The 6271-nt window shown below is 32.8% G+C and overlaps 1 long non-coding RNA gene across 1 annotated transcript; it reads right to left on the bottom strand.

Moving 5' to 3' along the window:
• Positions 1–220: 220 nt before the first annotated feature.
• LOC144978002 (uncharacterized) lies at positions 221–6266 on the bottom strand. The gene is made up of 2 exons (XR_013646449.1): positions 4216–6266; positions 221–3198 (listed from the first exon to the last, which is right to left on the bottom strand). It is a non-coding gene; the product is annotated as an uncharacterized LOC144978002 (long non-coding RNA).
• Positions 6267–6271: the final 5 nt, after the last annotated feature.

Here is a 6271-nt window from a genome sequence, read left to right as displayed (position 1 = left end):
CCCAAAACAATAACTATACATTCGACTGATTCCCTCCCAGCCAAGGACTCCGGCCAGGGTCAGGACAAAACTAAGTAATCTCATTCCAAGACAAAAACTGAAAGCAATTGGAAAACAGATCCAGGGGGATAGAAGTAGAAAACAGAACAAGTACCTCCCTGCCCACTATGGGAGATCGGGAACCCCACCCAGAACTGTAGTACTGTAGGCTACAAATAGCTCATCTACAAATAATTTATTAATGATGAAGAGTATAGAGAAGCGTCAAAGAAAATTCTTGGGGTGTGACGTGACTTGATGGTGAGAGGTATAATAATAAAATGTAAATATTCAAAACAAGCTGTACAGAATCAGTCAGAACCCTTTGAATCCAAACACTTCTGATCAATAGAATGAAACCAAAAAAAAAAAAAAAAGAAAAACAACAAATGAATAGATTTTCTGAATCCTACCTTTAAAAATCACAATAAATCATTCACACTTTACAAGTTCTTTTATACTGATTTTTAAAAAATTAAAAATAATAAAAAAGTCAAAAAAATAATAGTAACATCATTTTTTATTTTTATTCTTTTATTTTATTTACATCAAAAGTGTCGCAGAGCACCCTGCATCTCATTCAATATCATGACACAACAACTAGTAGAAACATTTTAACTCACTCAACCCTAACACTGCCTATATCGGTAGTTTACCCAGGGTTACTCTTACCCCATGCCTATTAATTACATTTTTATGAGACAATTTATCGGCCTAGTATCAAAGCTAATGTTTTTAGTTTTTGCATGTTAATGAAAGTTGAATAAAACTTTCTATGCACATGATCATTTTTAACACATTTTTTTTTCCAATTTTGAAATGTAGCAAAATTGTCTAGGATTGAGTGAGTTAAATAGTCACATGAGCAACACTTGTATTTCATCAGGATTAAGTTTTAGATGGTGCATACTGTGTAAGTTTTTATTCGTTTTTCAGGGTTTACACAGTGTGCAGCTTTTGTCTTCGATATATATTTTGAGTGAAAACTTGTCAAAAAATTTTGGATAACATTCTACTAACTAGGGGCTGCTAATGCTGAAAAATAAGTGAACGTATTTTAAAAATTATTGAGAAAGAATCGACACAACGACAGTACAGTGGTCCTCGGATATACAAACTAAGCTGATATGACAGATAGTCTTCAAGGCTGGCAAATATCAATAGAAGAAAAAGTGTACGATAGCTTGACAAAATGAGTAAGGGTTGTAGAAAAAGTGTCTGATTTGAAAACGTTACCCTGCAGTCATCTCACTACACTTCTTTCAATTTATCCCACATTTTCCAGGGTTGTCATAATAAATAAATGCCACATTTCCATGCATCTCGGTTCAGAGCAACATCTTCCTCCAAGCCCAGTTCTTTCATATCGTCCTTTACCTTATCCAACCATCTAGTCATCTCACTTCACTCCCTGCCGTTGAGAAAATTCGGAACTATCTAATTCTTATAACAAGTTTGTATGAGTGAAAAATTTCCTTAAGCTTATGGAAAACTTGGCCAAAAAAATTATGAAGTAGGTGATGAAAATAAACCACTTAAACTTAAACCTATCAAACAACAATTATTAAAATATTCTATTGCAGGAAGCATGGAGAATGCGAAGAGACCTTATGAGAAACTGAATAAAAACAGCTTTTTGCATTAAAAATGTTAAGATTTGATTCTCATTATTTTTTTTAACATACAATCAAGGATAAAAAGTATAACATCTTACAAAGATGAGGATTCAAATATTTTGGCAGCCCTAATTCTTAAGTCTTATTGAACAAAATGAGTTCTTAGCAATGTTATTATGAATAATTAATATTGGTCAAGGGGAAAAAAAAAACAAAAAAATTTTCATTTAGCTCACAGTCCAAATTCATAAAGTCCACCATCTGACTTTTCGAAACGGTAAAAAGTCGAGTTTGTGTTGGGTACGACTACTACTACTGACTCGTGTCTAACAAAATCTAACTTTATCACCAGTTGCTTTGAAAAGACTCTTCACGGAATGTCTCGAATACGGTTTCAAAAATGCACATCAGACAAAGAAATATAGAAAGATATGCACAAATGACTGGGGGATCATGTACCTACTCCGTACTCTGATTTAAAAATGTTTAATTTTCATCAAAAACTCGTCCTTCAAATATCAATCAATTCAAATGTCCCTCATCTTGTCAAAAACTTTCAAACCTGGGACTTCCAGGTTTGACAAGATAAGGGTCATCTTAATCAATCGATATTTATTTGAAGGATCAGCTTTTTGGCCAAACATATTTCTTCTTTCAGAGTTCATATCAGAATAGAGTATTGAGCTACGAAATCATTTCTTCAGCATTAGAAAATTATGTGTAGTTGTTAATAATGGTTGTATTTCTATTCTTATCTTTTGTTCTTAAAGCACTAGCAACACTTTTAGGTCATACCATGGCCTGGTAAAAAAACAAAGATGGCACACAACAAACAGCAAAAATAGAACAAAGGGTTCATCAGTCCTAAACATTCTTGACCAACAGGCTACCTATGACAGATGAAGACAAAAAGGACAAACTTACCCCAAAAAAAAAAACAAAAAAACACCAGTTGATCCCTATACCTAACCTGAGGCTTCCAAGAGACTCGAAAAAAAAGTTTACTAGCACTTACGAGATGGTTTTTAATAAAGAAAATAAAATCTATTCTATTTCTAAACAAAACAAAAAAAGATATTATAATAGTAAAAAATAAAAGAAACCCAGTTCTTATTGGACTGCTTCACTCAATGTAAAGAATCTTAGCTGGTACTTAGGGAAAATCAAGTGATTTTATTCTTAGAAAAAGACAAAAAGCCAAATGGAATAGAATGACAGATAGAGACCGGTATAGTATAAGAAGCACCCTATCAGTGATGGATGAAGTACTTGCCCTGTCCACCAGTTCCATGATACTGACACCCAGGGAAATTAGTTACAAATGAACATATTATAAACATGTCACTTTTTTTTGTATGTGAATACTTCGCTGCTAGTGCTAGAAGCTGTGGACTGTAAAAAGTAGTGAACAAAATAAATAAATGTAACACCTTCAAAGAATACTTAAACACATCATGTTAACTCTCTCCTTACCAGCCATTTTTAGAATTTCCCCTAAAATTCACACCCACCCGACACAAACATAAGACTTTTCTTACTTAAACTAGGTACGGAAAACCCAAATTTAGATTATATAATTGTTGTCTTTAAGTTGCATTCAACAGGTAGAACTTTTTTTCCTGATTAAAATGGTATAAAAATTATTAAAATTGGTTAAAAATTAAAAAAGATATGTTATTTCGAAATTTGTAGAAAATCGCCAAAATTTGTCCTTCTTTGAAAGCAACCTTTTGTCCGTTTTCAAAATGCCGTATTTTCATAAATATTCAAACCAGACCTCTGTAACTTTCTAACAATACACATCTTTTTATAAACAATATGTGTATTTTTTTTCTGAGCTCAACTCTAAGTAAAATAGAAATAATGTGCCCCTAAAGTAGCTGACAAAGCCAAAATTGTCAATTTCAACGCAAAGTTACGAAATATCAGCGATTGTGCCCCTTGCCTGAGCCGGCATATGAGTGAAGTGAATACGGCAAATGTTGTAGTTGTAGTTTCGTTTTCAGTTGGCTGGTGAACGCAAAGCTATTAATCTTGCTTTCGTATACATCATTTTAAAGCTGAGATTTTAAACTTTCTTTTGATACCAGAATCGTCCAAATTTTCAAATTTTTCTCAATTTTTTTATCAATTTAAAGTTTTTAACTTGAAACTTCAACCTTTGAAAAAAATCATAAAAATGCGAATCTGGTATCGAATGAAAGCTTGTTCAATTTTCTTTCGGATGCAGCCATTGACGTTACTATTAATAGCGCTGACGCGACCAGCCGAGCTGAGAGAAAAGACAACCGTCAGTTACGGTGATCGAGTAGCGGAGCGCCGGTTCCAAAATCGAAGTTTACTCCTCTTCTTCAACTCAAAGCCATGAAATAACGGCAAATCATATGAAAAAAGCATGAACGTTTTTTTAAAGATGAAGATTTGAGATTTAATTTGATACCAAAAACGTTTTATTTGACGGACTGAAAATGAGAAAAAGAGAGAGACGATTTGAGTTAAAATTCTCGGTTTGCCAATAAAGCCATGACTCGATAAGAGGGTTTGCCATACCTACTTAAACAAAACAGTAACAAGTGCATTCTATACAGATTGTTGTTCGGCAAAATGATGTCTACAAAAACACAGTGTTTAGTATCTATAGCTGTAATCAAAGCGTTTCTTTAAATTTTGTGATGTACAAGAGAAATCGGAATGAGAAAACTGTCGGTTGCATCGTAACGAATGTGACGATTTTTCTATGGTTGGTAAGGAGAGGGTTAAGGCGCAAAACCCATTTTCCAGACAAATTACAAAATCAGCTAAAATGGTAACCAGGGTTGCCGATCCAAGGATAACAAAAAAAATTTAAAGATCCAAAAAATGACAAAATTACGTCTGAGACCACCACAAAACAAAACAAATCACGAGTTGTATTCAATAGTTCAACCAATAGGATATATCATTTATTTCCATGACCACTGTAAACGATAACTCCCTATGCAGTGCACTAGTCAATAAATGACGAGTCAATAGACAAGTCCTTGTGTCAGGCTAAAAATTAATGAAGGCCACGGACCGACCGCTATCTGAACACTGCCCTCATGTTAAAAATAAAAAATTTAATTGAGCCTTTATTTAGCACAATATCAACTAAACATGCTCAAAGCCCTTTTCTTTAAATTAATGTAAAAAACACATTACGTACTTACTCTTAAATAAATGACATTATGGTAAAAGATAGCGAGTGATTTTAACGTAATACTCGTATCCTTGTGCTTACTAGATGGAGGTTCCTCTTCTAATTCGTTCATCTTCGGTAAAGTTGAGCTTTCGGCTTTCATTCGCTCAGTGGCTGGAAAATATAGGAAGGTTTAGTAGCTTACTGAATTCCGTAAATATACCGAAAATCAGCAACTTAGTAATTTATCACTGTTTTCCACTGTTCTTGTTATCGGCTAAAGAATGATTCTGATCTTGTTATTAGTTGAAGAAGGGTTTTGATCCTGAAATATCATGTGTTAAGCATTTATTTATTTATTCTTTTTTTTAAGCTGTTTTTATCCATTTTGTTTTTGTCCAATGCTTTCAACACTTTTTCATATGCAACTCCGATTCAATACAGATATGTACCGATAAATAGAAAGTGTCAAAATTATTTCAATGAAAAAGAAACTCACAATCACAACAATGAAAATGCACTCACTCATGCTGGATTCAAAGGACATTCTATATTTTCATGAATTTATTAACAATGGAGGCCAATTTATCACATTCTTTTCTTATTTTCTGTTTAACTTAACGTGCACCACACTTTCCATTACAGACAGACACACACACACACACACACACACACACACACACACACACACACACGACATAAAGCAATAATAACTAAATGACAATGAATTCTTTAGCTGTTCAATTTACACATGTTCACACACACACACACACACACACACACACACACACACACAAACACACATGCATTTGCACAAACTTACACACACACACACACATAAACACAAACACTCGTCTTCAAATAAGTGACCCACTGTCTCCAAATGGTATTATGTCAGAATAGTCTCGAAGAAGAAAACTGATTCTAAACCCAAAATGGATTAGAATTTTTAAAAGTTATGACTTTTTAAGTTAGAGAAACAAAACTCAATCTTTTCAAATCGAAACTTTCTAAGTTAAGCTTGAAATAGAATTTTAAGCAGCATGTTCATCACGACGTAATACTGTTTTGAGACGTCAGGTCACTTATGTCACTCATTCATCAAGAAAATCAATCACAAGCAAAATTTCATTACATTAAGCACAGACAAAAGTTTCGAGGGTTGTGGGTGGGGTATTTTTTTTAGTTCTGTTCTGGTTTTTTTTTCTTTTTTTTTTTGTTTTTTTTTAAATTTACATTTTTCTTTAAGTTTAGATTTTATTTTCAAACATTCTGATTTATTTCAATTTCACAATTTTTATTATTTCTTGCCAAAAAGTTCATACATTATGACTTTTCCACCTTAAACGAGATGGAAAAGCAATATTTTTTATCAATTCATTTTAAGAAAAAAAAAAATAAATAAATAAATAAATAAATTTTTGTTCACTCATCGAAAATAGGAAAAAAAAAAACAATA

Source organism: Berghia stephanieae, chromosome 8, assembly GCF_034508935.2.
Source record: "Berghia stephanieae isolate SIO BIC M18660-M18661 chromosome 8, UCSD_Bste_1.3, whole genome shotgun sequence".
NCBI classification, from domain to species: domain Eukaryota; kingdom Metazoa; phylum Mollusca; class Gastropoda; order Nudibranchia; family Aeolidiidae; genus Berghia; species Berghia stephanieae.
The sequence above is the reverse complement of the archived record's forward strand: the minus strand, read 5'-3'. Positions and strand labels throughout refer to the sequence as shown.